Consider the following 24,530-nt stretch of genomic DNA (forward strand, 5'->3'; position numbering starts at 1 on the left):
TGAACATTTTTCCAGTAAGCAATGAAACAAAATGGATGAACCAATAATGACAAAACTGCTCAGTTCAGAACATTTCTATCATAAAATCTACTCATTCTTCTGTCATTACAGTCCACCAATATCAGTAAATATGCACAATCTCTGCAGAAGTAAAATGCATCTAAATAATTCCACATTAAAAAGATCTGTAACTAACAAAAAGTTTGTTGGTGGCAAACAACGTTATATTTCATTGTTTCATCTACAAATAAAGTGCCTGTTGCCCTTGAAGAATAAATTGCCTATGTTACATTTAAAAAAATGATAAGCTAGTGATACTGCAATAAGGAATGGCTAGCAAACTAACAGGTTCATAATTACTAGATATGTCCTTCAAAGGAGGACATTCTCAAGACTGCAGCATCCATCCCCTTATAAAGTACAACACAGTACAGTACAGTATCAGCAATCCATCTACATACTGTGGTAGTAGAAACCACGACCTTCTGCATGAAAAGTAAGTATACTATCTGTTGTGCTACTAACAATGCAAACAGACTTGGCATAAGCAGCACTAAACTTCTCTTGTCCTGAAGCTCTCAGCTCTTTATAAAATCCACTTGACACACAACTATATCTCTGACTCAGTTCCTTGAATCACAAGTGGTGGTATGGGTAGAGAAGTCAAGCGCTTGTTTCTTGTACCCAAGGTACAGGGTTTGAGTCTGATTGGTATACCTAGCTGGAGCATCACAGCCACATACACAGATAGAACAGACACAAACACACACTTGGAATGGAACAGTGAAGCAGCAAGATACACACACACTCCCCTAACTTGGAATGGAATGGTGAAGCAAAAAAAGAAGTTATGTACTCACCATAACTTTCCATGTTGGTAGTCCATCTCACCCTTCATTTTTACATATGAGTTTGGAGCCAATCCTCAGCTCTGACTCGGCCAATTTACAAGCTCGAAGACTTCTGGTTGGCTTGTGGCTAAGCAGGTATCCCATAGTGCACCAGTACAAACCCCAGATTTTGTTTGCTGCTCACTAGAAGAAATAACCATAACAGACAAACCAATACTAAAGGGTCTCCAACCAAAGATAACCAAATTATTATTATCTCCAGATTCTTCCAGGATGGGGGCAAGAGGGCGGATTGGTAAAAATGAAGGGTGAGATGGACTACCAACATGGAATGTTATGGTGAGTACATAACTTCTTTATGTTGTGTAGTCCAATCTCACCTTCATTTTTACATATGACACAGCATCCCTAGCACCTGATTCTTGTGTGGCTCACTGGAAAATATTCCTGAGCACTGTGGAACCAAAGGATGCTCTACCCCTGGAAGCTAAATCCAATTTGTAATGTGTAATAAAATTGTGAGGGGTAGCCCATGTAGCTGCTGCACAAATATTATCAAGTGGGACCCTGGCTTGAAAGACTGCAGCGGTAGACAGCGACCTGTTAGAATGAGCCTTGATCCTGCAGGGTAAAGATCTGCCCTTCGAACTGTAGATAAAGGCTATGCAACTGGAAATCCAATTAGGTAGCGTCACTTTAGAAATTGGTAAACTCAATCTGGAGTCAGAAAAGGAAATTAATAGTTGATCTGATTTCCTAAAATTCTTAGTCCACTGTAAATAAAAACATAGTTGTCTATGAACGTCCAGCTGATGAAAATGGTATTCAGCTGCATTACAGTGATTAGGGAAGAAAACTGGGGAGTTCTATGGATTGATTTAAGGTAGCAGGGGAACAAACCTTAGGGACAAAGGAGGGATTAGTACGCAGTGGCACCCTGTCTTTGTGAAAGATCAAATAAGGTGGCTTAACAGACAAGGCTTGTAGCTCTGATACCCATCTAGCTGACATGATAGCTACCAAAAACAAAGTCTTCCAAGACAAACATTTCAATGAAGATGAGTGGGAAGGTTCAAACAGGAAGATGTCAGTTTGGATAACATAAAATTTAAATCCCAAGAAGCCACAGGTTCTTGCAGCGGTGGTCTCAATAGTGTGGCTCCTTTCAAAAAGGTCTTGCATAGCTTATGAGACATTAAATTGGTATCTGGAAACCCTAAGTGAAAATGAGAAATTGCCACCAATTGAACTCTGATAGTGGCAGTGGTAGATCCTTGCTGAAAAAGCTCGGAGAGAAATTCCAGAATCACAGGGATAGAAGCAGTGTAGGGATCTACATTCATTTTCTGTGCCCAAATAGAAATTCTTTTCCATTTACTGCCATACAGCCTCCTAGTTGAAGGTTTATGGGAGGACATAAAAATATGTGACACTGAGGATGATACATCATGAAGCCTGACTAGGGATGGAACTGGAGCAGCCACGCTGTCAATTTGAGGGTGTGGATTGAGGGATGTAGCGAACCTAACATGTGAGTCAACAGATCTGGAGCTGGGTCCAGGATCCCAGGATCATCCAGGAGAAGACGCTCGAAGAAGGGGAACCAGACCTGAGGCCAGTAAGGAGCAATGAGGATCAACTTGCTTCCCAGCTGACTGGCTTTCTGAATCACTTTGGAAATGAGAGGAACTGGAGGCAAAGAATACAGAAGTCCCATGGGCCAATCATGAGCCAGAGCATCTCTGGGTGTCTTCCCCAGAAGGGGAATGAGGGAAAAATAGCTGTTGCATTTGGCATTGACTGGACTGGCAAAAAAGTCGCAGCAAGGCTGTCCTCATTTTCGGAAAATCTTTTTCGCTGTTTCCCGTTTCAGAGACCACTCATGAGGCAGTAGGATCACCCGGCTGAGCTTGTCGGCTATCAGGTTGGCTGTCCCTGGAATGTGCGTTGCAACCAGAAAGCGCTGGGAAGAAATCGCCCATTCTCAAACTCGCATGGCCTCTCGACATAGTGGATAAGATTTGCTACCTCCCTGTTTGTTGATATACCAAGCTACTGACATGCTGTCTGATTGTATCAAAATAGTCCCTAGAGGAAGAAGGTCTTGAAGTGCTTGCAATGCCAGGAGCACCGCCCTCATCTCCAGAACATTGATATGTAGGTGAGCCTCATGTTCTTGCCATGTGCCTTGGACAGTCCTGCTGAGATAATGCCCCCACCAGATCTGGGAGGCATTCGTGGTCACATTGGCAATGGGTTGGGCAGGAACAAAGGAGGCACCCGTGATCAACTGGTTGGGAACTATCCACCAAAGAAGGTCCTTCTTGCATGACTCCGTCAGCAGGATAGGATGACTCAGCAGGAGATATTGGAAGTACCACTGGGAAGACAGAAGCCACTGAAAAATTCTCGGGTGCAACCTGGCTAATGGTACTAATAGAATGGTGGAAGCCATAGTCCCGAGGAGCCGAAGAACCCACTTTGCTTTGACCTTCTGCAATGGGAGAAAACTTTGAATTTGAGAGATTACTTTTTGTGCCCTTTCAGCAGGGAGATGAGCTGTCATGTTCACTGTGTCTACCTCTGCGCCCATAGAAATCACAGATTGAGAGGGCAATAATGCGGATTTTTCCCAATTTATGGAGATCCCTAACTGAGCACAAAGTTGAATAGTGGCATCCCTGTTTTGGAGGAATAGATGCCTGGTGGGGGCGGACAGGAGCCAGTCATCCAAATTCGGAAACACCTGGAATCCCTGATGTCTCAGGTGAGCTGTCACTACTGCCATGCATTTGGTGAACACCCTGGGGGCTGTGGTGAGACCAAAGGGCAGAGCACGAAACTGATAGTGACTGGCTCCCAGCCAGAAGCGTAGATGGCTCCTGGATGCCTTGTCCATTTTTATATGGTAGAAAGCATCTTGGAGATCTAGAGAGCACATTCAATAGTCTTTCCCTAACAGCTGGAGTAATGACTGCAGTGTTACCATCCGAAACTTGTCCTTTCTCACGGATTCATTTAATCTGCTTAGGTCCAATATTGGCCTCCAATCTCAGGTTCGTTTTGGTACTAAAAAGAACCTGGACTAAGTTCTGGATCCTATCTGGTCTGCTGGGATGGACTGGATGACTCTTTTTAAGAGCAACTTGTTGATCTCCACAGTTGCCTGATCCCTGTAATTGGGTGGTATACCTGGGATCTTCTTGGGAACAAATGGTGGAAGGAAAAAGGGTATGATATAGCCTCTGGTAACAACTCTTTGTACCCACTTGTCTTGAGTGATATTAAGCCAGGCTTCTGGATACAAAGAAATGCGACCCCCGATTGGCCCCAGAGAAATGCAGTCGGGTCCCACATCAGGAGCGCTGGTAAGCCCGTCCCCAAAAGGAATCATGGCCTTGCTGGTATTGTGGACTGCCCCTGCCTCTAGGGTGACATCTCCCATTTCCTCCTCCTCATCTGCCTCTGAAGGAGGGTTCACCCTGTGTGTCTGGAAAGACCCTCTGGGACTTTTTGAACCACATTTTACCACCCCTTTTACATTTTGGGTATGGTCGAGAGGGAACAGTAAAACGTACTCCCACGGTAGAAAGCGTCTTTTATTCTTGCTCACACCAAGTGAGTGTGTCCTTCACCTTAGAACCAAACAATGAGGAACCATCAAATGGGACACTGGTGAAAGTAGACTTGAATGGTTCCGCAAAATTACACAAGCGCATCCAGGAGTGACACCTCAGGGCAGCTCCTGAACCTGCTGCTCTACTCGCTCTATCAGCCGCATAGGAGATAAGTGACATGGAGGAGTTAACTATAGAATTTAAGGTGGACAACTGAGCAGAAATCTTGTCAGGGACTCCCTCAGTACATGCACCTTGTATAGAATCTCCTAACTCCTTGAGGAGATCCCTCTGCAATCTCATGAAGTGAGTGAGATAGTTCAACGATCGAAGGGTAAATGCTGCTGAACTAAAGATACGCTTCCCAAATCTGTCCAGAATCCTGGTTTGGTGGATGAACAGAGGAAGGAGTCTCCACCAGCTCCTTCTTTATAGCCGCTGACACCACCATGGCATCTACGGGAATGCCCTTAGACAAAAACTCTTTACAAGGAGGGGCAGACAAAAACTTATTAGGTCTCCTGGGGACTGGCACCATGGCATCAGGAGTATCCCACACCTTTCGGCTAACTAGATCCATCAGTTCGTCAAAAGGTGGAGACACCCCAGAGGCAGAAGGTTGAGACACGAAAGCCTTCAGGTACACCGACTCCTCATCAGAAGGGTTGACACTGGGCCAGTCACACCTCTGCTTAAGGATCTCCAGGATGTCCATGAAGGAGACATCATCAGAGGATGACTTGGGGGACCCTTCCGACTCCTTGAGGTCAGTGTCTGATGTCAAAGACTCATCCTGGGAGTCAACATGATTCCTTTTACATATCCTCTTCCAGGATGGCTCCTCAAACGGACATTCCCAGGAGGCCTCAGAAGAGTGGGGGCCACCAGCCGATGGCTGCTGAGGCTGAGGGTCTTTGCTGTCTCTGGAGAGAGTAGGGGCTGAGACTGAAGTGGGTGCTCTTGGAGGGAGAGTGCTGGTACCATTGGTAGGGGCTGGAGAATGAGACAGCATGCTCATTATCTCAAATGCTGACCTCTCCAGCTCTGAAGACCTCCCCCGCTCCGAAAAGAAAAAGGTTGATGTTGGAGCCAGAGCCGTCAGCTCCAAGGAAGATGCAGGGTCTGAGATCACCCTGGCCGACGCATCGAGAGGAAGGCTTGGAACCGAAGATCAATTCCAACCCTCCCTGTTGGTGCTGACTGGAGAGCTTCGGCCCCTGGACATGACAGACGTCATCGAGCATGTCGGAGCCAAACCCGGCTCCAAAGCAGCAACAAAGGGAGCTGGAACCGATAGTTCCTCAGTTGGCACCAAGCACTCTGGCTCCGAAGGGCCAACATGGCTTGGAGGAGGAATAGCAGATAAGGGCAAAGCTGGATCGAGTGGCTCCGGAGCTGACTGGGTCAGAGCCAACAATAATTTTGGTAAAGCAGACTACTTCAAGAGTCTCATCACTACCCTCTCCACATCTTCTTCCAAAAAGCTCCTGGAAGACATAGTAGGGGATCTTGACCTAGGGGGCACTGGAGACTTCAGTAACATGGAAACTGGTAGGGAATCCACAGACCGGCTCCGAGTAGCAGATTCAACTGCTGATTCAATTGGTTCAGAGGTCGGCTGAAAAACACTTGGAACCGACTCTGACACCACAATGGTGCTCTCCTTTGGCTCAGAAGGCTGTGGAGTCAAGGAGGCAGATTTTGACTGTTTAGGACATGGCTCTGAGACACCAGCCGGTGCCAGAGAAGGCCTTTTTGAAGACTTAGATTTGCCTGACTTGGAGGAAGCTGAAGAACTGGATAGAACTTCCTCAGAAGATGGTTTTAGTAGACCCTTGAGTATAAGCATGTTCTTTCTCTCCTGCAACACCCTAGGAGAGAAAGCATGGCAGAACAAGCATGATTCCTGCAAGTGGATGGCCCCTAAACAGCAGACACAGCTGCTGTGGCCATCCGTTAAAGACATCTTTTGGGAGCATTTCATGCACTTTTTAAAACCTGAAGGTTTGTGCTCCTTACTCTCTTTAGACATTCCACACACATGCAACACCCAGGAAAGGAAGAAGAAGAAGAAGGGGGAGAGGACTAGGGCCTCTAACTAAAATGGGCCTAGCCCTACAAAAGGAAGTACCACGAGGACTAGGTCCTCTAACTTAAATGGACCTAGCCCAGTGGAACAGAAAGCTAGGTCTTCTAATTTAAACAGACCAGAAAAAAGAAAAACTCGCACACACAGAAACTGCATATGACTCTATTTAGTAAAATTTAAGAATAATAGCTAGCGTACTAGGGAAGGAAACTTCAACCCTAAGTAATTAACAAGCGGATCCCCGCCAAAAATACAATCTCTGAAGAAACTATGCTGACTGCTAAATGGAGACCCAATAATGGTCAGAAATAACAACAGGAGCCCCTGTTAACTAACAGCAGAAAACCTCCAAAGACTAACTTTACCTGATATAGAAAAAAAAAGCGCAATGGCACCTACAAGGAATTCTAAACTGGCACACAGGATACCAGACTAACAAGAAGTTTAAACTAGATTGCACCAAAAGGGCAAACAACACAACTGTCTAGGACAATAGCAACCCTAACAACACAATATTAACTCTAATACTATACTTAAATAGAAAAGAATTTGACACTTAACCAGAGCCAAGAGAAGCACAACCAAACTCGTTGACGCGGCAAATGAGATCTGGGGTTTGTACTGGTGCACTATGGGATACCTGCTTAGCCACGAGCCAACAAGAAGTCTTCAACCTTGTAAATCGGCCGAGTCAGAGCCAAGGATCGGTTCCGAACCCATATGTAAAAATGAAGGTGAGATTGGACTACACAACATCACTTGTTACTTGGAATGGAATGGCGAAGCAGCAAGACACACCCCCTTTCCCTCCCCTTACTTGGAACAGAATGATTAAGCAGCAGTGAAACACACACTCTCTTTACTTGGAATGGAACGGTACAGCAAAACACACACTCCCCATACCTGGAACAGAATGGTGAAGCAGAATTCCGTGAACACTAATTGGCAACAATTCCATGAACAGGTGAACACTTGCTGGCAGTAAAACTTAAATTGCGCTGGCAGACAATGGTAACAATGCACGCACAGACGTGATGTGACTGGATCAGAAGAACAGGATGTTAATTAAATAACAGTACCAAAAGTGCTGCCTGGGGTGGACTGCCCCCCCCCCCCAAGCTATGCCACTGTTGGGCAGTGCATGTTTACTCCCCTAAAAATACTACCTATTCATGTATGAACTGCTTCAGTTGCCTAAACCTAGTCCTGATGTACCATGCAGCCACATAAATTCCAGGACTGGGTATCTACGAGCAGCTCTACAAACACAGAGAGTCGGCCAGTTTCTTTAATAAGCCATGGTAGAATGGGGAAGTACACTGAATAGAGGTAGATGTGAGTCATCTTCACTGAAGTGTTTGCAAGAGGCAGAAAACTACAGAGTAGTTACTTTGATCAAAGTAGTCACAAATGCGATGAATCAACATATAAAATAAATAATTCTTTTATATGTAAAGGAGGAGTAGAGCCAGGATCTAAGACAGCATGGATTAATGAAAGGTAGTCATTTTAGACAGTTATTAAACATCTTTAAGGCTCACATGAAAAGAACCAGAAGAGACCACATTATAATGCAAAATTTCTTCTTTACTGTAACAGCATGGACGTAAACCTTAGTGTCTTGACAATAAATATCTTCAACAAATGTTCAGATACAGACTTGGTTTTGTAGCTAGGAAGGATTTTGATAACATTAAAGCTTGTGTTGTATAAAAAAATCTCATAGACTTTATCTGATTGGGTCACCATAGTAATAAATAAAGGAGTAACTTAACTTGACACCCTAACTATGTGAAAAACTAGGAAAGGGGTGGTGGATGGATGGCTGAAAGTATGGATCTATTATGGTCCTTCACAGTTAAACATTTGGAGGAAGTCACAGGTTTGTGCAATTTGTTAAAAGTCTGGTAGACAACCCAACTGACAAAGTAATCATGAATGGAATATTCAGTAAAGGAAAAAAAGAGTTACCAAACATGCATCATAAGGTTCATTGATGGGATTAGTCTTTTTTGCAGTCTTCAACACTATTATTGAGGAAAAAAGACTGCCTTGTAGTGATGCAAGAAACTTCAACATGCCTGCTACAGGAGGTAGAGGACAGGATGAGAATTAAGTGCAGAATATAATGTATAACAATTGTCTGGCAGCTCAGATTTAGTGATGGTACGTGCAGCATTCTTAACTTAGATTATAAAACCCTAGAAAAGGACTGCATGATGGAGAGAAATGTTATAAATGGGAGACTATATTGACCTAATTAGAAGAAAGGGTAATAGAGGAAGATTTCAGGACACACAGAAAAAACATCACTAGTAGAAATGGAAAGTTATTTCTCTGCTTTTCAGACATGTGGAAAGGTTACATGTACCTGTCAGAAGACTACATCTCAGGCAACATGATAGCAGAATGGAGGTTGTGCAAAGAAGTATAACATATACAGTGGTCCTTGTGGTTTAATTTCTCCAAGTCAGCTGGGTTTCTAATACCATGATGGGAATGGACCCCATTCCTAAATCAAAGTATGATTAAAATTTGTGAAATTAGTATTGTTTCAGTCTTTGATGTTAGCCAGAAGTGCTCTTCACAGCACCTGCAACGTGCCCAGAACTGACTGCTTCTGCAATTCATACAGAATTACATGTATTGGTAGCATATCTAAATAAGACTGTAAATTATTTTTATGAGACCCATTGCTCATACTACTGTTAGAACTGTCTGGGTATCTTTCTTCCACACTGCCCTCAATTCTGCCTGCAAATCATGGTATTTTATGACTTTGCGTCTCTCTGTACATAACACATGGTAATCACTAGGTGTAGCAATTTCAGTGATAAATGCTACTTTTGTCTTCTCTTCCTGGACTACTATATCTGGTTTTCTCACATCTGTTTTTGAAGTGTTGGTAATGGGTGCTTCCATTTGATATAAACTTCATCATTCTCGGTAATGCATTGTGGCTCATATTTCCAATGCTTCTCAGCTACTTCAATATTGTAATGTTTGCACAATCCCCAATGTAACAGTCTTGCCACATGATTATGCCTTTCAATATACAAGTCCTCTGCTATTAGTGTACCACTCCCAGTAGCAAGATATGTGACTGTTTCCAGTTCTGTTTTACAGAACCTGCATTTGTCTGCTTCTCCCACATGCTCAATGGACTTTGTAAACAAATGTGTACACAGTCCACTATCCTATATTAACCTTTCATCTTTTGGTTTAAATTCATGTCTCCTTAACTATTCCTGCATCAAATCCTGATTGACATGAGGTTGTTCCAGGAGTTTCCTGTACTTGCAACTATATTTATGCCTTTTCCACATTTCTCACCTTCTCATCCGATCCTTCTCCTTATATTCTTTCTTTTGTTTTTGGCACATTCAGGTGCTGCCAGATTTTTGTCTACTTCTGGTTTGGTTTCCATTCCCACTTGATTCCGATATGTTTCTGCTAAACTGCAGAGGTCATCTTAGACTTGTTCTCTTCATATTTCATAACGTTCACTTTGTTTGGATTTAATGAGGTCAGCAGATATGTATGCAGTCCTACGACTGCAGATGTATGTATATGTAATCAATTTCGAGTAAGCCCATACATCTTCAGAACGAGGAATATATAATCTTAGTATACATTGATTTTTATATATCATTTGATAAGCATGAAGCGTTTTTCTTGTTTTCCTGCCCAACTGATCCAATATATTTTGAAACTAGTCAGTCTCCGCAAAACTGGAAGTTAGAACAGGAAGAGCAAGTTGGTTTATAGCTTGGACTTTTTTCCTTGATGTCAGGGCTGTTTTCAGTATTGATTTTAGTCTTCTAAAATATTCCTTACTGAGTTTTGTTCATGTTTTACTGTCAATCCTTCATCAATTCCCAAATATTTAAACACTCCCTCCTGCTCAAATTCCTTTGTATTACATTCTGGTCTCAGACTGATACTTTCTTTGTGCTGTAGCCTTCCTGCTTAAAAGGTTGCTTCTGCACATTTATCACAACCAAATTACATTCTTATATAATCTCAGAAAGCTTTGACCACTTCCAGTTGTGCTTTCAGCTCCTGATCTAATGAACCATATTTATTTTTATTTTTATTTATTTTACTTTTTTATTTTACATTTGTTGTCCGGGAGAGTCTGACTGGATACATGTCCATTTTCAGCGGAGGCCCGGGGAGAAAAGCTCCACAGATCAAGCACAAACTATGAGATTTCTACACAGCAAGCAAGTATTCATAGGAAAACATTTAAATCATCCACAAAAAGAAGTCTTTACACATGGCTGTTTTCTGGGAGCCAAATTGTAACCACAACCTAATTTAAGCAGACAACTTAATGGGCTAAGGGCAAGAGAAAAGAGAAATGGTGACAAAGAGTCACCCTGGATTATCTAACTTTGTATTTTTATCCTGGAATAATAATTTGTCCTTTATCATGGCTGTGCTGCAAAGTAGTTTGCCACTGTTTCATGGTCACGGTAATGTAATTGATTAATGTAGGGTGTATCTTATACATCTGTAAGCACTACTTTATCCATGAATGTGAGATGCTATGGAATACTTTTTGTAATCTATGCATGTCATACTTAGATTCTTGTTCCCCCTTTTACAGTTCTCTCTTATGACTTTATATAAAAACAAAATGATCCTTTTTTCCATATGACTTTCTTTTTTTTGCCCTTTTGTTCTGTTGCCATGATTGAGTTTTCTTCTAAATGATTTTAAGCTCTGTTAGCATCAGTTCCAGTGTATAGTTTATACATTTTCAAAAGGCAAGTTATTGGTCTATAGTTTTTAGGATAGCTTGAAGGTTCACTTTTAAGGAGGAGTATACTTTTTCCTGTTGTTAATCAGATTGGTGTCTGTTCAGGGTGTACTCTGGGTTAAATCTTCACGTAAAGATGTTAATACTTTTAGCCAGAAGTTAGGTACTGCATCTGGGCCTTTCCACTTAGGAGTTTTTGTTATTTTTTATTTCAATTTCTCGGGCCATCACTTCATCCCATTTCATATCCTGTAGATTTAAACTTCTTACTGTTTCTTTTACTTCTTCTGTCCAATCAGCATCTTTATGTTCCACAGGATCTTCATAGATATTTCTCCAAAATGTGTTTAATTCTTCTTTTCTTATTAGCATTTCTGTTCCTTTTGTTTTGTTTCACAGTTTTCATAAAATGTTTTTGGGTCATCAGTGAGTTGCTTATTTTTTACTTTCCTTTATATTTATCTGCATATCCTCCAAGTTTTTTTTTTGCCTGTACTGTTATCTTCAGTATATTATTCACAATAGTGTATGATAGACCCCGGTCTGTTCAAATACTGCTCATTGCTTTTATCACTTCTGTCACCATATTTTTGTTGACCTGTTCCCACTTCTATACCCTCCCAACAGAGACACTTCTTGTTTTAGTTGTTTATAGTTTTCTCTCTTTGAACCTCCATGGTGGCATTTGATTTCTTCCCTATCTTTCCCTTATTGCCCTGCATTTTCATTGTAAAACTTAATCTGTTATTAATGTAGCTGCACAGTAATATATCCTGTTTACTTCTGTCATATCACATGAATTTCTGTTAATATTCTTGATTACTGTGTTCATTTGTTTTATCAGACTTCTAACATTTTGGGAATTATTGACTCCATAATCTATTCCGTTTGTTGATTTTAATATGTCTATCCATATCTATTTCTTCCCTTAGATAATTTTCTTCTAAGCTGAGGACACGTTCTTTGTTCTCCGTTTCCTGCAGGCATTCTACAGAAAGTTCCTAAACATCTTCCTGTGCATATTCTCTTCAGCTGCATCCTATGTCATCCATTGCTCTTTTATATGGGAACTCATTGCCTTATCACTCCATAACGCTGACTGTGTCAGAGATGCCACAGTTTCCTGTTCCTTCCTTTGCTGTACAATTCCAACTGAGCTTTTGTACTGCTTTCCTACTGAAGACTCCAGAGTATCTTCATGTGGCAACTAATCCTTAAGTGATTGAAAAGAATTAATAAAGCTCAAGATAGAAATGTTTTGCACAGGACAATCTATACAAGGAAAGGAGGCACAGTTTGACAACAGAGGATGACGGCTAACTGTGATGTGTGGAAGTTTTTTTTTTCTTTTTTGTTAAGGCTTAGAGATGTATAAATAGCCTTCTTGAGGAATATCAAAAAAGAAGGACAGACTTAAGTACTTGTATAAAAATAAAAATGAAATAGAACAAAGAACAAAAAATAAATAATAAAAAAAAAACAATCAGGGTGGACATAAATATGGTTAATGTTAATAAAACCAAAAGGAGCAACTAGGCTGATGCAGAGTCACAAGTGTAAATGAAAAGGCAAAATCCTCAGGTTAAAATCCAACTTTAAATGAAGAGTCACAAGTGTAAATGAAAAGGCAAAATCCTCAGGTTAAAAACCAACTTTAATTCCACTGCAGGTCAGATAAGCGCTTTCACTCATTCATTTGAGCTTCATCAGATCATGTAACAAAGACCTTCAAGTACATAGGCTACATTTATACAGTTAAAACATCTCCTATTGGCCTATCAAGACTAAACTAAACTAAACTGATAGGCCAATAGGAGATGTTTTAACTGTATAAATGTAGCCTATGTACTTGAAGGTCTTTGTTACATGATCTGATGAAGCTCAAATGAATGAGTGAAAGCGCTTATCTGACCTGCAGTGGAATTAAAGTTGGTTTTTAACCTGAGGATTTTGCCTTTTCATTTACACTTGTGACTCTTCATTTAAAGTTGGATTTTAACCTGAGGATTTTGCCTTTTCATTTACACTTGTGACTCTGCATCAGCCTAGTTGCTCCTTTTGGTTTTATTAACATTATTCAAGTTTATCTGGAGCACTGGGCATTTATCCTGTTTGTCAGCGAGTGGTTTGTTCCTGTTTTATAAATATGGTTAACTTTAACTAGATACAGGTTAAGTACTTTTGTCTCATTCAATGAAGCATCACCATCAAAACACACAAACGAGAATTATCACTTTATTTAAATTTCTCATGGTATATCACATGATAAAGCTCACCAAAAATGAAGAGTCATTAAATAATTATATAAATACATTCTGAAATAAAGAAACTTGCCATTCATTTTACTGGTTATAATTTTAAACCACTCGTAATACTAATGTACTCATTCTGGCAAGGATATTGTCCTAAATTGAAAAACTGCTGCCATTTAATTATTCAGTATTCCAGCCTAGTTTCACAGATCATTCCACAAGGGGAGATACCTTCAATGTCCGAAAGTGAAAAAACAAACTTTGGAAAATTTAGAAATTCAGATAAATGCTTGTACAATGCTTTCCAAAAACGCATTGTAGATCTAATATATAAATGTTGTATGTATTTGCTTTTCGGGCTCTGATCTGCATTACCTACATAATAACTTTCATTTGTTAAACATTTGCTTAAACAAATTAATTAATGAAAGCATACTCGAGACGGTACTAGACAACTGCAGATGACATAAGATATTTGTAAACAGGAAATTGATACTTATGCATTACACTGGATAATGTTCAGTTTAGGTGGCTCAGGAGGTTCTTATTTGCTAACAATTTATAATCATCTACAGCTCAAGCATATTATCTACTACAGATGTCAAGACAGAGCAAAGGATACGTATCTGTAAATATAGTCTAGGTTTCTGCAAACCAGGCATACTGTGCATTACAGAATCTCAACTTGTCATTCATAGCAGCTAATAAATTTGTCACGGGTTACAGTACCAGTCTAGCAGATTAAACAGAGGAGGAAAATGGGCTCTTAAATTTGTTTTAGCACAGCCTGAATTTGCCTTACAAAGCCAACTGTCCCACTCCAAGAGAAGGATTCATAATTGTAGCAGTCACTATGGGATCATGAAAACATATCCATCCATCCACAACCCCTTTTTCTCGTCTTACACATGGGGTCAGGGTGTCACTTCAACAGTGACAATCATATCGAGACAAGGTTTACACCACTGGGTGGCTAGCTCTGCCTCAGTAGTTTATCTGTACCACTCACTTGGACCTACGGCCAGTTCAGAGTGTCCAGTCCACCTACTGCATGTCTTTGGAATGAGGGAGGAAACCGGAGCACCCGGAGGAAACTCACACAATCGCAGGGAGGACATGCAGACTCTACACAGAAGGCACCCCAACTAAGAATCGAACTGGAGAACCTCTTGCTGTGAGGTGATAACTCTAACTGTTAAACCACCATGGCCACCCAATATGACAATATCTTTCCCTTGAATGTGTTCATGTTTTACTTCTGAACTCTTTGAACTAGGATAACATATACATTAAATCCTTACTATTAATCTTGGTAGGGTTCAGTGTGTAGAGTGAACTGATCACACATAATGCTAATTCAACAACATCAACCATAACCACCTGCCCACTATCAAGTTCAACAGATTGTTGCATTAGCCACCAGGACAGCCCTAACACTGGTTTGTACTCTCAGCTTGACTGAGTGTAAACAAAAGATCCACAACACACCAAGCCTTAACAATTAAAATGTTCAGCTTCTCCTTTAAAATAAGTTAAAGGAATACTTCCTAAAAGCAAAGTCACACCCCTACCATGGTTAAGTGAAAATTTTATTATGCTCTTTTTGTTTCTCCTCAGAATATCATTATTGCGTTCTGTACCAATCTGATCTCTTGATTTTTCTAGAAACACTAGCTGCTAGTGCTGCTGTTCTCTATTGGAAAAATATAAATTTTTTGTTTCCTAACTCCCTGCCTCCTTTTAGAAATAACCAACTATTAGTGCAGTTTAGCTACTTCTTAAAAATTAACTTTATCCATCAATAGAATTACTACCTGCTAACACAACTAAATACAATCTAGCATTATTATTACACAGAAAGTGGAAGACACCATAGTTTGCTTCCACACACTTCTATGTTGCAAGATGTTTGTGTCAATTTTCTCATCCATCCAGTTTCATGTCTGGCCTGTTGTGCAAATGCCAGGTAAGTGACACATAAATGGATAAGAATGAGAACAGGTCAGACAGTTATCACTTAACCTGCCATAGAATGTTCTAGTCATAGGCAGTGAGAAAATATGTACCAGTATCTCCTCCTTTTAATGAGACAAATCTTATTTTAGAAGCAGCCAGCCTGTTCTCACCCAATTCTGTTCAAACACCAGACAGGATACCACAAAGAATAACTTTTTGCCTTAATCACAGAAGGTAAAACTACAGTAATCTGAGTTAAGTAAATGCAAAAGAAAAAAAGCACACACACACAGACACACACACACACACACACACACACACACACACACACACACACACACACACACACACACACACACACACACACTCACTCACACACACTCATACATACTTCAAAAAAGATGTAAATCCTATTAATATGTTTGAAATAAGCCTTATCTTTCTAAATGCTCTATGTTAAGTATAGATTAAGCAATAAATTTGCAAAGTCTACAAATCTAAACTGCTATAAAATTAACTGTTTTTTAAGAAACTAGCAAATTAATTGTTAGCCACTGCCGGTGAACAATTGTAAATCAACAAATCACCTGGGCTATGTCTTCAACTGGTCCATTAAGATCATTGCACTACCTCAGTAAACAAATATAAACTAATGAATTCATAATATATGTTTGGTTCTGTAGTTGAAGGCAGAGATAAAATATTTCCAAAATAACATGTCATATGTATTTTGAACTGTACACAAAATTGTATGCCAGGAATAAAGTTAACAGTCTACATGTTTAATTCATATTTGCAGTTGTATATTCTGCCAGGCATGAGAATATGCACTGCACACCAGTAACTGTAAGCATCCCTAACGAAAAACAACAACTCTAAATTACAAAACTTCCAAGAAATTATATAACTGGTTTAATAGACATCAAACTTAATTAAATAAGAACAAAATCTCAGACATCATACAGATTCATCTCTGCTGAAGTTGTAGGGCAAGCCTGCCCCAAACTTCTACATTTCTCTTTTCCATTAAACTCTGCTGCTTTCTCTGCCTCTGCCTTGCTACGGATATACAGGCCTCTTTGATGATCAAAGCTTCTTTAACAGCTAAGGTATCATACATCTTTCACTTTCTTTGTAAGATTCCTTTGTCTATTTATTTAGTTATACTTAATTTACTCAGTATCTTTAGGGAGTGGTTTAGATAATCTGCCCTCACTAGGACAGACAGGAAGATTTTTTGAAACCGACTCTGATCATGTTTTGATGTTATTATAATGCTTATCTTGATTTCACCAATGCACAGCTCTTAAGAGATAGCCAATCACTGATATAATGGGGTTAAGGCAACAACTCCTATCATAACCTTGTGGGACTTGCACTGCTATTACATGCCAGTCTCACTTACAGATATGTATTTTAATTTCCAAACTTTCTTCCTTTCCCATTACTTACCATTGTCCACTATAAATACTTTTCATTTTCCATACCCCTTTATCCATCTAATAGTGTAGTTTACAACACTTGCTAGAGGTTCACGTAGCCAATGAACTGAAAACTACTGAGATATGTTATATCCACTGGGGACCAGTATTGACAGCCTTGATGATGCAGAGCATAACATTTATTCTGGCTCACTGTAGAGCTAGAATGACTAATATCAGCATATGGACCTTTCAGATTTCTTTTAATTAATATTACCACCATGTACTATATACATTTTCACAGGCAGCCAAGGAAACATTTTTGACTATAGTTATTGATTTTAGATCCATTTCTCTTCTCTTTATGAATTTCTATCCTGCCACTGCCTATAGCAAGGATTTTATTAATAAAGAAAATATGAACCTCACTTAAGTATTTTTTAGTGTATTAGCATGTTCATATTAGACTTCAGAGCCTACTGCTTTCTTAGTTCATATAGCTTGTATCTACTTACTTGCTTATATTGTTTTTCTTACGTGGTAATTGCACTTCTCTTTCTAGGTCTGCCTTGTAAAAGACTTAGTCTCTAATGAGACATAAAATGTTTGTGTAAATGAGCTAAATAGAGAAACAGAGCTGATAGCTGTTTCACTGTTGAAAATGCACTACTTCTACCAAAAAGCTATTATACACAAGAGCTCAGTGATTGTGCTGTAGATTCATATCCATATCACTATATATTTTAAATGCTCACTGATTCTGGTAAGAGGTACATACACTGATGTGCTCAGGAAATTTGATGGCCAGATTGCCCAATGAAAACAAAAGCAGGTAAGATTATAGAATCACAGTGTATCACGTGTATGTTGAAAAAAAGAACTGGAAGAAAAACAAGAGGGTATAAAGTTACTCTACCATCTGGTTGCAAATTTTCCTAAAGGGAAATGTTTCATTGAAGTTAGAAGTGAAATACTAAAAAAAGTAAAGCAACATATAGACAGTATGTTGTTGTCTTTCGGCTTTTCCCAGTTAGGGGTCGCCACAGCAGAACTCCGGTCCGCTAATGATTGGCAGTAGATTTTCACGAACGCTGAGGTGCCAGCTCGACGTTCAACCTTCAACGAAGGCACACCCATTTATGCATGTTTTTCGAACACCCACCCAACCATGTGGAGGACATGCAGACTCCACACAGAAGGCACTCCAGCCAAGAATCGAATGGGAGAACCTCTTGCTGTGAGGCAACAACGCTACCGCTGCACCACCGTGGAAGTCAACATATAGACAGTATAATCCTTAGTAATTAATATGATGCATTGCAGATAAGACAATGACTTGGAGAAAACAGAAAAAATACTACAAGGCCGAGGCTGACAATGGTAAAAAAAAGTATCAGTAGTTCAGGAGCTTTCATCAGATAAAGGGATGTGGGACCTGGAACAACCTTGATTTCCATAAATGTGAAAAGTATACAAAATGGAGTAAGAAGGTGCCACATTTAAGGCAGGTGAAAAACACAGATTGCAGTCATTTTCTTTTGCAAGATACTAGATAGTGAAAGAGTAGAAGGAGCAATTAGAATTGTATGGAGGGATGGTTTTGGACTCTGGGAAGACAATCATTCAGGGTAATGGATGGTATCTGAAAGTTAGAATATTTTTATTGTGTATTCATGAAGATATTTATTGTGTATGTTTAACATATGTAATATTTATGGAATACATGTAGATCTGGAGTGTGAGATTTGAAATGTCTACATTCTAAGATTAAGATAAATGTTTTTGATAAGTGACAGAAGTAAGGCATCCTAAAGGCTATGGTAAGACCATGCTCAATGAAGTTCGTAATTAATGTCCCTTTGTAAAACCCAAGAATCTGACATGAATTTGCACTTGCTGTCAACAAGGGGAAAGTGAAAGCATCTATTCTTGGCAATAGTAGGACTATGAATATTTCAAGGTGTAAGAAGAAACTTATGAAGTGGAATGGCTGGAATTATAATTACTCCAGGTTTAGTTTCAACAAGACGCAATAAGTGGAAATTTTACTAGTAAGAGGTATTGAATGAGTGATATGATTTTGTCAGCATTCAAAAATGGATAGAAAAAAACAAATTACAGATGTTAATCCTTAAATCCTCCTAATAAAGTGGAATGAAAAATGCCCTTTAAAGTACCCACCCACAAGTAAGTGTGATATTGGAGTTAGTGTATATTAGTTAGGGGGATGGGGGTACATAAAGAAGTTGTACTGTACGGGTATATGGATCCAGCAAGTAAGGGCTACAGCAAGACCCACTTGCACCACAGTACTACTTTTGCCCTCCTCTCTTTCTCTGACATCATTAACCACAACCAACCGCAATAATAACAAAACTATCCTCAGCACTCTTTCTAGATCTATCTAAGGCTTTTGACATGCTTGACCACAAAATGCTTATAAATACCTTGAAGGCCTTCTCCTTAAACAACCATGTACTCCAATGGTTTCAATCCTACCTGCAGGGCAGGCAACAGGCAGTCCTATGGCAGGTCAAGCTATCATCTTCTCTACCCATCACATTAGGAGTCTCCCAGGGCTAGATACTAGGACCCCTCTTTTCTCCATCTTTATCAAAGACCATCATTCCTTCATCCCAGATGCTACCTGCATTCAATATGCAGATGACTCCACCTTGATTGGTTCTGACACCTCACCAGCTACTTTATTCACATTAACCCAAAATACCTTCAATACAGTGGAAAAATGGCTCTCCAATCAGCATCTAATCCTAAACCCCAACAAAACGAAGCTGCTCCTCTTCTCCCCCACATGCAGGACCCCCCTGCCATCCTTCAACATAACCGCTAACAATGGCACTATCATCTCCCCGGAAGCCCAAACTAAACTACTGGGTGTCATAGTTGATAACAACCTGAAGTTTGATGCGCATATCAATCAAACTATCAAAACCATTAATAAAAAACTTGGCTCTCTTTACAGAATCAAACCTTTCCTTACCCACTTGCTAGAACTGCAATTGCCCATTCCCATCTCCTATCAACTCTTCTCTATGCCTCACCTCTATTCTCCAAATTAAACAAAACAGATCTTAATAAACTATCATCCTGCTATAACCACATTGACAGATTTGTTACTGGCACAGCCAACCGGACAGACCACTGTCACAACCTAAATTGCCTAGGATGGCTTGAACTGCCAAGCCTACTGCAGTTCAACCAGCTAATAGTGGCACATAAAGTCCTTTACCTACCAGAAAATACACCTGCACTAAAAAATATTATCAGCCCCTACACCAGCACCCGGCCACTGCGATCATCCATTAGACTCCTAGTTCAAACATACAAATCCAACTCAGCTGGGGACTCTCTGTTTGCCAACTCTGTTGGAAAAACATGGAACAGACTCCAAGCTGACTTGACCGTAGAACCCTCACTAACTCAATTCAAAAGCAAACTCAAGAAATACTTCAAGACTCATTGGTTATGTCCTTGCACTAACCCTGACTAGTGACCTCTCTATGTCTTAGGTGCCTTACCTTCAACTACTAGTAACTTTTCTACCACTCCATTTCAGGAAGGTCAATTGTATAACTGCTGCTCAATGTGCCTTACACCTGAATGTAATGTTATGTATATATATAACTTTGAAAATAATGTTATGTTTTGTAAAGTGTTTCATAATAAGTTAGTACTATATGTGCTAAATGCTAGTATTGCTTATGACTGTAATCTGCTTGAAACTAGCATTTACTAAATGTTCAATGTGTATTATTATCTTGGAGCTTTTCTCCCCAGGCCTCCGCTGAAAATGGACATATATCCAGTCGGACTATCCTGGTCAACAAATGTAAAAATAAATAAAATATAATAAATAAATGTATCACATTCAAAGTAGTAAGGGCTCTGAGGAATTTCTGAGGTGAATATTACCTTGTTTTATTTTCTCTAGTATCCAAGCATCTTCTGCTGAACACTTCATAGTTAACATTTGCACACCTAAATAGCACTGTTTTTGATAGTCTGATGTCTGCTGTTCTCAGGAGTCCTCCTTCTCACCATTTGACATACTGGGCTTGATGTTTTGTTGTTTGACACTGAGATATTTTGAGGTTGTAATATGGATCCTTATAATTAGATAAACTTAATAGAACATATCGAATAAAACTCTCGCACTCACCAAGGTGTTATGAAAATGTAGCAGGAAGTCTAGGCTGCTTTGGCAGACCTGCTCTGCAGTACAAATAAAGGAATAGTTGGCAAGCTTGAGTGCTACCTGTATGTATCTGTACTGAAATACGTTACAACACCTAACATAACATAAACATGTACTTGTATGACTGGCATCTAAATGAGATATACAGGAATTTATGCATGCCTTCTTGTTATCCTGCATGGTCCAACCATTCCATTTAGTTAACTATATATATATATATATATATATATATATATATATATATATATATTTTTTTTTTTAATAACTAAATGTTATTTATAACATTCTTCTTTAATTATCCTAAGTAGGTAATCTTTATTATATTTTGTGTTGCTGTTTTTTATTGTATTTTTAGTTCCTGTTTGAAAACCCATGTATATAAAAAGAAGTTATGTACTTACTGTAACATTCCATGTTTGTAGTCCATCTCGCCTACATTCTTGCTTGATGGGTTCGGAGCCGATATTCGGCTCGGACTAGGACGATACTAAAGCTTGAGAACTTTTACTGGCTCGAGGCAGATTATGGAGGGTGAGAACAGTGGCAGGACCATTGACATTTCAGGCTTTTAGTTTTGGTGTGATGCCATCATGGAGGAATGGTGTCAAATGCCTTAGCCAGGTCAAGATATGCCATGTGCACCACTTGCAGCCTCCCTAACCTTTTCAAAGAAGTTTACCAGATAAAATAAACATGACCTCCCCTTCACAAAACCAGACTGTTGGGACATCAAATCTAACAAGATTTTTTATTTCATTACTTATGAAGTCAATTATAAAATGTTCTATGGCTTTTCAGATGAGACTTTTAAGGCTGACCGGTCTGTAATTAACCTGATTGGTTGTAAACTCACCCTTACGGAGGGGTATCGTTACTGTAGTATACCACTCATTTGGGGAAAAAAAACAGTATTTAAACTTAAGTTAAACAATTGAGATGCTTGTCTACAAGCGTATATTTAACACAATTAAGCAACCAGGTATATTAGTAGGTCCCATGAAGGAAGCATTTTGGTACTGGTTAGCACTATCAATAAATGATCCTTGGATATAATTGGAGTACATATTCGGATTTTTTAGTGCTTTGAACTAACGTTTTAGTCTCAAGGATGAAGTTGGTACTAAATTTGTCTGCAAGGGTCTTAAAAATGTCTTTAGTATCAGAAAATGAGGCATCATTATGAATAAGTTTTGAGCAATGTAGGGTATATATATATTTTTTTTAGTTTTCTAACATAGCTAAAGAAGGATTTATAATTATCTTTGGCTCCAGAAGCCATCCTGCATTCAAGGGCTCCTTTAGTGAACCAGATAGTGTTCTTTAGATTTTTTTGTGATGCTTTTGATATTATCATTGAGAAGAGGAGTTTTAGCTATATTAAATAATGTAAAGCATTTCTTTTGTTGTATAGTTTACTTTTGGCACTGGACCACCAGGGTGGTTCGTTTTTTAATTTCCCATGATATGTAGCACTGGTAGGAAGTATTTGCTATATGTATTTTTCTAAATGGATGTTGAATTCCTAAGTGTAGTTTGCTGTTGTTCTAAGGTCAGAGGAGGTGCAGATAAAAAGGAAATTTTTATATTTCATCACAGAATAGGTAGAGTTTGGTATGTCTGTAGTCCTTAAATTCAGTGGGGTTTGCTGCAGGAGCTTTTGAGAGTTTAAAGGAGAAAGTCACCAATTTAGGGTCAGACTCCATAGAAGTCACGAAGATGTGGCCATATTTGTAAGAATCAGGTCAAAAGTGCTATCAAGAAGTAAGGTTATTTACCAGCTGCTCAAGGAAATTTGTGTTTATTAAGTCTAGAACTTTTTGGACATATTCTATATTTGAGGTATAAGTGTCCTGGTTTATTGAAGGATAGTTAATGTCAGTCAAAATAATGTAGTTTTTGCTAGTATAGAAATCATATAGAGCTCTGAGGAATCTTACGTGGTCATCAGGGAGCAAATAACATGTTCTGCAACAAGCTGATTGTTGATAATTAATCTTATCTAAAGTGATCTGCAATGAATTCAGTTTGGGAGTCTTCCCTAGGGATCTGTCTGCTGTATAGAGCTTCTGACCATCCAGGATTCACCTGGACAGTCCAGGAATTGAAGATTGTCATCCAGTGGCCAGGTTAGGGTGAGATTTGTCCAGGAATTTGGTCCTATAGTGCCATAATTAATGTTATAGTACATTCATTCCTAACATACCTACCAACAGAATTATATTCCATACTCCTGTACAATCTTGCAAGTTAATGCAAGTTGGGCAACTTGGACAGCAGTAAATATTAATCAAAATTTAAACCACTTAAAAATTTTGATGTGAAATGCAGTTCAATAGTTTTAGCAGTTTTCGTAATCGGTAGATACCATAGGAACCACTGTCAATTTGTTTTACATTCTTTGGTGCCACAGATGGGGATGGTTGGTAAGTTGTTGTTGTTGTTGTGTCTTTCGGCTTTTCCTGGTTAGGGGTTGCCACAGTGGAACTCCGGACCGCTAATGATTGGTAGTTGATTTTTACGTGCCAGGTTACCAGCCCTGATGCACAACCTTCAACGAAGGTGCGCCCATTCATGCACGTCTCCACGCAGAAGATGCTCTAGCTGAGAATCGAACCGGACAGCGTTTTACTGTGAGGCCACAATGCTACCGCAGCACCACCACCGCGGGTAGAGGATGGTTGGTAAGTAATGTCTATTTATAATCTTTGGTGGTAAAAACATTTGTTTGTCTACTCGTCACTAGGGACTAGTACCCATTAATTATGGCATTGTGTTTCAAATTTAATTAACACTTTAGTTGTTGTTTGTCTTTTCGGCTTTTTCCCGGTAAGGGGTTGCCACAGCGGAACTCCGGTCTGCTAATGATTGGCAGTAGATTTTTACGAAACGCCAAGGTGCCAGCTCAACACCCAACCTTCAACGAAGGCACGCCCATTTACGCACACATGTCTTTCGAACGCTACCCAACCGCAGAAAGGACATGCAGACTCCACACAGAAGGCACTCCCAAGCCACGCAGAGAATCGAACACTTCAGTATAGTAAGAAATCTGAATTATCAGATTTGGATAATTCTGATTCACATAAAATGGACACTCCTAAGAGAAAGAAGAAAAGGCTGTGTGTTTTCAAGCAAGAGTGGATAACCGAGGATTTTTCTTGGATATCGAAAATTGATGCTCACACAGCAAACTGCAGACTGTTGACAGTCGTTTGCTGTCAAATATGAGGGGAAGAAGGCCATTAAAGCACATGCTGAGTCATCCAAGCACAAGAATGCAGTAATGACACAAAAGCAGTCTCATGCAATTCCTGCATTTTTTGTTCAAAAAAATACACCGATTGCAGAACTGAAACAAAAATT

General features: G+C 39.6%; 1 protein-coding gene across 1 annotated transcript in view; it reads right to left on the reverse strand.

The window, feature by feature from the left end:
• Window positions 1–24,530, reverse strand: part of DBNDD1 (dysbindin domain containing 1) — a 561,031-nt gene that overhangs the window by 513,788 nt on the left and 22,713 nt on the right. The window lies entirely within an intron of this gene.

This window comes from Protopterus annectens, chromosome 8.part1 (genome assembly GCF_019279795.1).
Source record: "Protopterus annectens isolate FY-2018-M chromosome 8.part1, PAN1.0, whole genome shotgun sequence".
Taxonomy (NCBI): domain Eukaryota; kingdom Metazoa; phylum Chordata; order Ceratodontiformes; family Protopteridae; genus Protopterus; species Protopterus annectens.